Source organism: Tamandua tetradactyla, chromosome 26 (genome assembly GCF_023851605.1).
Source record: "Tamandua tetradactyla isolate mTamTet1 chromosome 26, mTamTet1.pri, whole genome shotgun sequence".
NCBI lineage: Eukaryota > Metazoa > Chordata > Mammalia > Pilosa > Myrmecophagidae > Tamandua > Tamandua tetradactyla.
Genome location: NC_135352.1, coordinates 19,952,953 through 19,965,277, shown reverse-complemented (window position 1 = coordinate 19,965,277; position 12,325 = coordinate 19,952,953). Strand labels below are relative to the sequence as shown.

Here is a 12,325-nt window from a genome sequence, read left to right as displayed (position 1 = left end):
TGGAAAAAGCACCTTTGGTATATGCAGCAGGGTGGCTGAAAGCTTAGAATGGAATACAAATACTGGGAAAGCCCCTCAAGTAACTCAGCACCACTTCAAATATATGTCAATAGCAGGTGAATTCTGAATAAATTTGAAATCCCTGGAGCACTAAAAGTTGATAAATGACAGTATCAACAAAATCCAAACCCACCTCAATTCTTGACTAGGTTGACTCAACCTCCCACAACAAACATCAATAGAAGAGGTTTTCACACTCGCAGACCTAATTTTGTCTTCCACAGTTTCTGTTTTCTCCACATGATAGCTATCATTCGTTAAAATTTATGTTGCACGTACAGAATAGAAAAGTTAATTATCAAGAGATAAAGCAAAGGGAAATGGCTGTCTCTAAAGCCAGAACCTCCATTGCCACTGCCTCCTGAGCCAGGCCCCTCAGAGTTGCCACAGTGCTGTTCTCTACCCCATCATGCCATCAGAGAAGAACTTCAGGCTGTACCACACCTTCAAACAAAGAGTAGAAGATGTCTGACTTATGCAAGAGCAGCATCTTACCAAAATCCTGGTGATAATAAAAAGATAACAAGGATGAGAATCAGCTTCCTGTCTTAGAAAAAACAAAATTTCTTGTGCCAGATCATGCCATCATGAGTGAACTAATGAAAATAATTAGACGGTGCTTGCAGCTGAACACTACTTAGGCCTTCTTCCTGCTGGTGTACAGACATAGCATGGTGAGTCTCCATGCCCACCTTTGAAGTCTGTGAGAGCAAGAAGGATGAAGATGGCTTCCTCTTCATGGTCTATGCCTCTCAGGAGACATTTGGAATGAAATTGCTGGTGTAAGGCTGACAGAAGCATCCATTCTACAATTTTTAAAACTGTTACACCAGTACAAAAAAAAAAAGGATGTTACCAACTGGGATTATCAGTCATCTAATCACAGGTCATCAAAACAGTAGTATTCCCACCTAGGAGTTGTAGGAATTTATTTTGTATTTCAAGCAGAAAACTGAGCTTCAAATGAATGTATTCAGCTTTGGAAAACTCTGTTACTTAACCTAAGCCATCTTGCTTTCCTTTAAAATAAAATACTTTACATTTCATGTTACCAATAAAAGAGACCTTCAAGTTAATTTAATGCATTTCTTTTCCCCAATAAAAACTCTCTCTAAAGGCATTCAGAGAGAGATGCTGTCTTCTCATTAGGTTTTCAGAACCTAACACCTTTCTATAGAAGGATTTCCATTTAGCTGGAGAAACCTCCCTAGGAGGCTCTTTAAGCACAGGTTGCCAAGCATTACCCCCCAGAGGATCATTTGCCATAAAAGTGGGCACAAAGCAGGGTGCATGGGGGTGTAGAAAAACCACTTTGACTCTGAACTGCTGGTCAATGCTGGTTCCTAGGAGGACATATCCCAAGTCAAGTCTACTGCAGAGTAGGAAGTTTGGTAAAACACCAAGTTGCTGCATCTTTGATTTGTTCTCTACACAGTTATTTGCAGAAAAACACTAGTTTTGTAAGCATTTTAGAATTTTGGCCTGTCTTTTAAAAAGGCTGAGAGAAAAAAGGAGTGGCATTTCTTATTTTTTCTGAGAACTCAAACTAGTATCTGTTTTGGTAAATAAACAAGGAGTTATTTACTTTCATTAGGACAGTAGTAGAAACAAAAACTCAAGCTCTAAAATTTTGACTTAAAGCTATAAATGATGTTATCTGTTAAGTGCACAACTAAAATATGTTATTAAATATTTCTCACCTTTAAAAAAAGAGATAAAGCAATAACAGAACAAGACTCAGAAATGACCACATGAAATTGATCAAACAGGGAATATTAGAAATGAAGTTTGTCTTTGAAGTCTCATTATTATACTTACACAGCTAATGAAATAATTAGTGAGCCTGAATCAAAATTATTCAGACTGAATGTTTCAGACTGAAACAGAATGAGAAAAAAATAGAAGAAATGAACATCCAAAAGCTGTGAAACAAAATCAAGTAGTCTAACAAATATGTAATTGGAAGTGAGAGAAGTGAGAGGGAAGCGAGTAGAAAATATTTTGAGAGAACTTTCCTTAATAACAAAAATCACTAAACCATAGACCCAAGAAGCTTCTGAAACCCTAAGCAGGATAAATACCCAAACATGTACATACATACACAAACACCTAAATGCATCATTGTTAACTGCTCAAAATCAAGAGAAGAAAATTTCTAAGGTAATCAGAGAAAAAAGACACAATGTAAAGTGGAACAATGATAAGAATTTCAACAGACTTCTTGTCAGAAACTATGCAAGCCAACAGGAAATGGGGTGTCATCTTTAATACATTGGATGAAAGATCTGCTCACCCAGAATTCTATATCCAGCAAAATTGTCTCTCAAAGATGAAGGTGAAATAAAGACATTTTCAGACCAACGAAAGCTAAGAGAGTTCTTGCCAGTTGAGGTACACTACAAGAAAAGTTAAGGGAAAGTTAATACCAAACAAAATTGAATATCCACAAAGAAATGAAGCACACCGGATATGGTAAAAAAAAAAAAAAATTAAGGTTAAATATAAAAGACTTTTCTCCTTTATTTGTAGCCACAGTATGAGATAATATGGAAGCAAAAATAAGAACAATATATTCTGTGCTTTATATCACATTTATGGAAGGAAAATGTTCCAAAATATTTCAAGAACGGGTCTAAGGATGGGAAAGAGGAATTGGACATAAACTGGTAGAAATTTCTAATACTATTCATGAAGTGTTGTATTATCATTTGAAGTAGACTGTAATAAGTTAAAGATGTATATTGTAAATCACAGGGCAACCACCATAAAAAAAAAAAGAAAAAGAAGTAAAACAAGTAAGTCAATAGTAGAGGAAAAACAGAATCATTAAAAATATTCATTTAAACCAAAATAATGCAGGGAAAAAAGAGATAAGAGCAGAAGGGAAAATAGAAAAGCAATAATAAGATGGAAGATTTTAATCCAACCATATCAATAATTATATTATTTGTAATTGGGCCAATTAAAAGTAAAGACTGGGTGAAAAAGCAAAACCTAACTACATGCTGTTTTCAAGAAATGTTCTTCATATATGCAAACATAAGATAAAAATAGAAGGCTGGAATATGAGAACCTGAAAATACCAATAAAAAAAAATAGAATGTCTATATCATCACATAAAAGTAAAGAGGTCAAATTGCCTTACCAAGAAGACATAATAATCTTAAATGTGTATGCAGATTTCCCATCGTGCTGAGGCGGGTGGCATGGCGGAGAAGGATGACACTGGAGTTTGACGAAGAGGTGGTTTTTGAGAATTATCCAGGAGGACTTCCGGAGAAGATAGTGGCTTAGTAAGACGCGCGGATCTTAGTTTCTTCTCCAGGACAGCTACTAGGGGAGTAGAAACGATACAGAACAGCTCCCAAAGCCACAACAGAGATAAAAAAAGACAGCATACCCCATCCTGGAATGGCTGGCTGGCTGAGAGAAGCTGCTCGGGTGAGATCGCCGAGGGGCGTGGGCTTCACCGGGCGGGGCGGCAACTGGCCAGAGTCACTCCCTTCCCCCTTCCCGGGCCAGCTGGGAGAATTGGATGGGCAGTGCCCTCAAACCATGGCAGCTGGCACCCACACCACGCTTGTCGCCCCAGCTGACTAGGAAATTCGGACGGGTGCTTTCCCGGGCTGCGGCGGCCAGCGACCCTCCCCGCGTTCGGACCCTGGGCCGGCTCGCACTCTTCCAAGCCGCTTCGGCTAGCGAACCTCCCGGACGGCGAGAGTTTTCCAAAGTTAAAGGTCCCACAGCACCTTTTACTGGTGGGACCCGCAGACAAACGTGTGCCACGAGTGCCACCTACTGGGCAGGATAAGAAAAACAGAACCCAGAGATTTCACAGAAAAATCTTCCAAACTTTTGGATCCAATACCCAGGGAAATCTGTCTAAATGCGCAGACGCCAACAGAAGATAACGGATCACGCTCAAATAATTGAAAATATGGCCCAGTCAAAGGAACAAACCAATAGTTCAAATGAGATACAGGAGCTGAGACAACTAATGCTGAATATACGAACAGAAATGGAAAACCTCTTCAAAAACGAAATCGATAAATTGAGGGAGGACATGAAGAAGACATGGGCTGAACATAAAGAAGAAATAGAAAAACTGAAAAAACAAATCACAGAACTTATAGAAGTGAAGGACAAAGTAGAAAAGATAGAAAAAACAATGGATACCTATAATGATAGATTCAAAGAGACAGAAGATAGAATTAGTGATTTGGAGGATGGAACATCTGAATTCCAAAAACAAACAGAAACTATCGGGAAGAGAATGGAAAAATTTGAACAGGGTATCAGGGAACTCAAGGACAATATGAAGCGCACAAATATACGTGTTGTGGGTGTCCCAGAAGGAGAAGAGAAGGGAAAAGGAGGAGAAAAACTAATGGAAGAAATTTTCACTGAAAATTTCCCAACTCTTATGAAAGACCTAAAATTACAGATCCAAGAAGTGCAACGCACCCCAAAGAGATTAGACCCAAATAGACGTTCTCCAAGACACTTACTAGTTAGAATGTCAGAGGTCAAAGAGAAAGAGAGGATCTTGAAAGCAGCAAGAGAAAAACAATCTATCACATACAAGGGAAACCCAATAAGACTATGTGTAGATTTCTCAGCAGAAACCATGGAGGCTAGAAGACAGTGGGATGATATATTTAAATTACTAAAAGAGAAAAACTGCCAACCAAGACTCCTATATCCAGCAAAATTGTCCTTCAAAAATGAGGGAGAAATTAAAACATTCTCAGACAAAAAGTCACTGAGAGAATTTGTGACCAAGAGACCAGCTCTGCAAGAAATACTAAAGGGAGCACTAGAGTCAGAACCGAAAAGACAGAAGAGAGAGGTATGGAGAAGAGTGTAGAAAGAAGGAAAGTCAGATATGATATATATAATACAAAAGGCAAAATGGTAGAGGAAAATATTATCCAAACAGTAATAACACTAAATGTTAATGGACTGAATTCCCCAATCAAAAGACATAGAATGGCAGAATGGATTAAAAAACAGGATCCTTCTATATGCTGTCTACAGGAAACACATCTTAGACCCAAAGATAAACATAGGTTGAAAGTGAAAGGTTGGGAAAAGATATTTCATGAAAATAACAACCAGAAAAGAGCAGGAGTGGCTATACTAATATCCAACAAGTTAGACTTCAAATGTAAAACAGTTAAAAGAGACAAAGATATTTATATACTAATAAAAGGAACAATTAAACAAGAAGACATAACAATCATAAATATTTATGCACCGAACCAGAATGCCCCAAAATACGTGAGGAATACACTGCAAACACTGAAAAGGGAAATAGACACAAATACCATAATAGTTGGAGACTTCAATTCCCCACTCTCATCAATGGACAGAACATCTAGACAGAGGATCAATAAAGAAATAGAGAATCTGAATATTACTATAAAGGAGCTAGACTTAACAGACATTTATAGGACATTACATCCCACAACAGCAGGATACACCTTTTTCTCAAGTGCTCATGGATCATTCTCAAAGATAGACCATATGCTGGGTCACAAAGCAAGTCTTAACAAATTTAAAAAGATTGAAATATTACACAACACTTTCTCGGATCATAAAGGAATGAAGTTGGAAATCAATAATAGGTGGAATGCCAGAAAATTCACAAATACGTGGAGGTTCAACAACACACTCTTAAACAACGAGTGGGTCAAAGAAGAAATTGCAAGAGAAATTAGTAAATACCTCGAGGCAAATGAAAATGAAAACACAACATATCAAAACTTATGGGATGCAGCAAAGGCAGTGCTAAGAGGGAAATTTATTGCCCTAAATGCCTATATCAGAAAAGAAGAAAAGGCAAAAATGCAGGAATTAACTGTTCACTTAGAAGAACTGGAGAAAGAACAGAAACTAACCCAAAAGCAAGCAAAAGGAAAGAAATAACAAAGATCAGAGCAGAAATAAATGAAATTGAAAACATGAAAACAATAGAGAAAATCAATAAGACCAGAAGTTGGTTCTATGAGAAAATCAATAAGATTGATGGGCCCTTAGCAAGATTGACAAAAAGAAGAAGAGAGAGGATGCAAATAAATAAGATCAGAAATGGAAGAGGAGACATAACTACTGACCTCACAGAAATAAAGGAGGTAATAACAGGATACTATGAACAACTTTACGCTAATAAATACAACAATTTAGAGGAAATGGACGGGTTCCTGGAAAGACATGAACAACCAACTCTGACTCAAGAAGACATAGATGACCTCAACAAACCAATCACAAGTAAAGAAATTGAATTAGTCATTCAAAAGCTTCCTAAAAAGAAAAGTCCAGGACCAGATGGCTTCACATGTGAATTCTACCAAACATTCCAGAAAGAATTAGTACCGATTCTCCTCAAACTCTTCAAAAAAATCGAAGTGGAGGGAAAACTACCTAATTCATTCTATGAAGCCAACATCACCCTCATACCAAAACCAGGCAAAGATATTACAAAAAAAGAAAACTACAGGCCAATCTCTCTAATGAATATAGATGCAAAAATCCTCAATAAAATTCTAGCAAATCGTATCCAACAACACATTAAAAGAATTATACATCATGACCAAGTAGGATTCATCCCAGGTATGTAAGGATGGTTCAACATAAGAAAATCAATTAATGTAATACACCATATCAACAAATCAAAGCAGAAAAATCACATGATCATCTCAATTGATGCAGAGAAGGCATTTGACAAGATTCAACATCCTTTCCTGTTGAAAACACTTCAAAAGATAGGAATACAAGGGAACTTCCTTAAAATGATAGAGGGAATATATGAAAAACCCACAGCTAATATCATCCTCAATGGGGAAAAATTGAAAACTTTCCCCCTAAGATCAGGAACAAGACAAGGATGTCCACTATCACCACTATTATTCAACATTGTGTTGGAAGTTCTAGCCAGAGCAATTAGACAAGAAAAAGAAATACAAGGCATCAAAATTGGAAAGGAAGAAGTAAAACTATCACTGTGTGTAGACGATATGATACTATACATCAAAAACCCGGAAAAATCCACAACAAACTACTAGAGCTAATAAATGAGTACAGCAAAGTAGCAGGTTACAAGATCAACATTCAAAAATCTGTAGCATTTCTATACACTAGTAATGAACAAGCTGAGGGGGAAATCAAGAAACGAATCCCATTTACAATTGCAACTAAAAGAATAAAATACCTAGGAATAAATTTAACCAAAGAGACAAAAAACCTATATAAAGAAAACTACAAAAAAATGTTAAAAGAAATCACAGAAGACCTAAATAGATGGAAGGGCATACCGTGTTCATGGATTGGAAGACTAAATATAGTTAAGATGTCAATCCTACCTAAATTGATTTACAGATTCAATGCAATACCAATCAAAATCCCAACAACTTATTTTTCAGAAATAGAAAAACCAATAAGCAAATTTATCTGGAAGGGCAGGATGCCCCGAATTGCTAAAAACATCTTGAGGAAAAAAAACGAAGCTGGAGGTCTCGCGCTGCCAGATTTTAAGGCATATTATGAAGCCACAGTGGTCAAAACAGCATGGTATTGGCATAAAGATAGATATATCGACCAATGGAATCGAATAGAGTACTCAGATATAGACCCTCTCATCTATGGACATTTGATCTTTGATAAGGCAGTCAAGCCAACTCACCTGGGACAGAACAGTCTCTTCAATAAATGGTGCCTAGAGAACTGGATATCCATATGCAAAAGAATGAAAGAAGACCCGTATCTCACACCCTATACAAAAGTTAACTCAAAATGGATCAAAGATCTAAACATTAGGTCTAAGACCATATAACAGTTAGAGAAAAATATAGGGAGATATCTTATGATACTTACAGGAGGTGGTTTTATGGACCTTAAACCTAAAGCAAGAACACTGAAGAAGGAAATAAATAAATGGGAGCTCCTCAAAATTAAACACTTTTGTGCATCAAAGAACTTCATCAAGAAAGAAGAAAGACAGCCTACACAATGGGAGACAATATTTGGAAATGATATATCAGATAAAGGTCTAGTATCCAGAATTTATAAAGAGATTGTTCATCTCAACAACAAAAAGACAGCCAACCCAATTACAAAATGGGAAAAAGACTTGAACAGACACCTATCAGAAGAGGAAATACAAATGGCCAAAAGGCACATGAAGAGATGCTCAATGTCCCTGGCCATTAGAGAAATGCAGATCGAAACCACAATGAGATATCATCTCACACCCACCAGAATAGCCATTATCAACAAAACAGAAAATGACAAGGGCTGGAGAGGATGCGGAGAAAGAGGAACACTTATCCACTGTTGGTGGGAATGTCAAATGGTGCAACCACTGTGGAAGGCAGTTTAGCGGTTCCTCAAAAAGCTGAATATAGAATTGCCATACGACCCAGCAATACCATTGCTGGGAATCTACTCAAAGGACTTAAGGGCAAAGACACAAATGGACATTTGCACACCAATGTTTATAGCAGCGTTATTTACAATTGCAAAGAGATGGAAACAACTCATCAACAGAAGAGTGGCTAAACAAACTGTGGTATATACATACGATGGAATACTATGCAGCTTTAAGACAGGATAAACTTATGAAGCATGTAATAACATGGATGGACCTAGAGAACATTATGCTGAGTGAGTCTAGCCAAAAACTAAAGGACAAATACTGTATGGTCCCGTGATGTGAACAGACATTCGAGAATAAATTTGGAATATGTCATTGGTAACAGAGTCCAGCAGGAAGTAGAAACAGGGTAAGATAATGGGCAATTGGAGTTGAAGGGATACAGACTGTGCAACATGACTAGATATAAAAACTCAAAAATGGACAGCACAATAATACCTAATTGTAAAGTAATCATGTTAAAACACTGAATGAAGCTGCATCTGAGCTAAAGGTTTTTGTTTTGTTTTGTTTTGTTTTACTATTATTACTTTTATTTTTTTCTCTATATTAACATTCTATATCTTTTTCGGTTATGTTGCTAGTTCTTCTAAACCGATGCAAATGTACTAAGAAATGATGATCATGCATCTATGTGATGATGTTAAGAATTACTGATTGCATATGTAGAATGGTATGTTTTCTAAATGTTGGGTTAATTTCTTTTTTTCCGTTAATTAAAAAAAAAAAAAAAAAGAGAAGGGGTGATTGGAGCTGAAGGGATACAGACTGTACAACGGGACTGGATATAAAAACTCAGAAATGGACAGCACAATACTACGTAATTGTAATGCAATGATGTTAAGACACTGAATGAAGCTGCATGTGAGGTATAGGTTTTTTTTTTTTTCTTTTTCTTTCTATTATCATTTTAATTCTTATTCTGTTGTCTTTTTATTTCTTTTTCTAAATCGATACAAATGTACTAAGAAATGATGAATATGCAACTATGTGATGATATTAAGAATTACTGATTGTACATGTAGAATGGAATGATTTCTAATTATTTTGTTAATTCTTTTTTTTTTATTGTTTTTTTTTATTAATTAAAAAAAGAATTAACAAAACAATTAGAAATCATTCCAATCTACATGTACAATCAGTAATTCTTAATAACATCACATAGTTGCATATTCATCATTTCTTAGTACATTTGCATCGATTTAGAAAAAGAAATAAAAAGACAACAGAATAAGAATTAAAACAATAATAGAAAGAAAAAAAACAAAAAAAAACAAAAACAAAAAACCTATACCTCACATGCAGCTTCATTCAATGTTTTAACATAATTGCATTACAATTGGGTAGTATTGTGCTGTCCATTTCTGAGTTTTTATATCCAGTCCCGTTGTACAGTCTGTATCCCTTCATCTCCAATTATCCCTTCTCTTTTTTTTTTTTAATTAACGGAAAAAAAGAAATTAACCCAACATTTAGAGATCATACCATTCTACACATGCAATCATTAATTCTTAGCATCATCACATAGATGCATGCTCATCATTTCTTAGTACATTTGCATTGGTTTAGAAGAACTAGCAACATAACCGAAAAAGATATAGAATGTTAATATAGAGAAAAAAATAAAAGTAATAATAGTAAAATCAAAACAAAACAACACAAAACAAAACAAAAACCTATAGCTCAGATGCAGCTTCATTCAGTGTTTTAACATGATTACTTTACAATTAGGTATTATTGTGCTGTCCATTTTTGAGTTTTTGTATCTAGTCCTGTTGCACAGTCTGTATCCCTTCAGCTTCAATTACCCATTGTCTTACCCTGTTTCTAACTCCTGCTGAACTCTGTTACCAATGACATATTTCAAGTTTATTCTCGAATGTCCGTTCACATCAGTGGGACCATACAGTATTTGTCCTTTAGTTTTTGGCTGGATTCACTCAGCATAATATTCTCTAGGTCCATCCATGTTATTACATGCTTCATAAGTTTATCTTGTCTTAAAGCTGCATAGTATTCCATCGTATGTATATACCACAGTTTGTTTAGCCACTCTTCTGTTGATGGAGATTTTGGCTGTTTCCATCTCTTTGCAATTGTAAATAATGCTGCTATAAACATTGGTGTGCAAATGTCCGTTTGTGTCTTTGCCCTTAAGTCCTTTGAGTAGATACCTAGCAATGGTATTGCTGGGTCGTATGGCAGTTCTATATTCAGCTTTTTGAGGAACCGCCAAACTGCCTTCCACAGTGGTTGCACCCTTTGACATTCCCACCAACAGTGGATAAGTGTGCCTCTTTCTCCGCATCCTCTCCAGCACTTGTCATTTTCTGTTTTGTTGATAATGGCCATTCTGGTGGGTGTGAGATGATATCTCATTGTGGTTTTGATTTGCATTTCTCTAATGGCCAGGGACATTGAGCATCTCTTCATGTGCCTCTTGGCCATCCGTATTTCCTCTTCTGAGAGGTGTCTGTTCAAGTCTTTTTCCCATTTTGTAATTGGGTTGGCTGTCTTTTTGTTGTTGAGATGAACAATCTCTTTATAAATACTGGATACTAGACCTTTATCTGATATATCATTTCCAAATATTGTCTCCCATTGTGAAGGCTGTCTTTCTACTTTCTTGATGAAGTTCTTTGATGCACAAAAGTGTTTAATTTTGAGGAGTTCCCATTTATTTATTTCCTTCTTCAGTGCTCTTGCTTTAGGTTTAAGGTCCATAAAACCGCCTCCAGTTGTAAGATCCATAAGATATCTCCCAACATTTTCCTCTAACTGTTTTATGGTCTTATACCTAATGTTTAGATCTTTGATCCATTTTGAGTTAACTTTTGTATAGGGTGTGAGAGATGGGTCTTCTTTCATTCTTTTGCATATGGATATCCAGTTCTCTAGGCACCATTTATTGAAGAGACTGCTCTGTCCCAGGTGAGTTGGCTTGACTGCCTTATCAAAGATCAAATGTCCATAGATGAGAGGGTCTATATCTGAGCACTCTATTCGATTCCATTGGTCGATATATCTATCTTTATGCCAATACCATGCTGTTTTGACCACTGTGGCTTCATAATATGCCTTAAAATCTGGCAGCGCGAGACCTCCAGCTTCGTTTTTTTTCCTCAAGATGTTTTTAGCAATTCGGGGCACCCTGCCCTTCCAGATAAATTTGCTTATTGGTTTTTCTATTTCTGAAAAATAAGTTGTTGGGATTTTGATTGGTATTGCATTGAATCTGTAAATCAATTTAGGTAGGATTGACATCTTAACTATATTTAGTCTTCCAATCCATGAACACGGTATGCCCTTCCATCTATTTAGGTCTTCTGTGATTTCTTTTAGCAGTTTTTTGTAGTTTTCTTTATATAGGTTTTTTGTCTCTTTAGTTAAATTTATTCCTAGGTATTTTATTCTTTTAGTTGCAATTGTAAATGGGATTCGTTTCTTGATTTCCGCCTCAGCTTGTTCATTACTAGTGTATAGAAATGCTACAGATTTTTGAATGTTGATCTTGTAACCTGCTACTTTGCTGTACTCATTTATTAGCTCTAGTAGTTTTGCTGTGGATTTTTCCGGGTTTTCGACGTATAGTATCATATCGTCTGCAAACAGTGATAGTTTTACTTCTTCCTTTCCAATTTTGATGCCTTGTATTTCTTTTTCTTGTCTAATTGCTCTGGCTAGAACCTCCAACACAATGTTGAATAATAGTGGTGATAGTGGACATCCTTGTCTTGTTCCTGATCTTAGGGGGAAAGTTTTCAATTTTTCCCCATTGAGGATGATATTAGCTGTGGGTTTTTCATATATTCCCTCTATCATTTTAAGGAAGTT

General features: G+C 36.2%; 1 pseudogene; it reads left to right on the top strand.

The window, feature by feature from the left end:
• The first annotated feature begins 384 nt into the window (after nucleotides 1-384).
• LOC143669745 (microtubule-associated protein 1 light chain 3 beta pseudogene) lies at nucleotides 385-1,574 on the top strand (annotated as a pseudogene).
• Nucleotides 1,575-12,325: the final 10,751 nt, after the last annotated feature.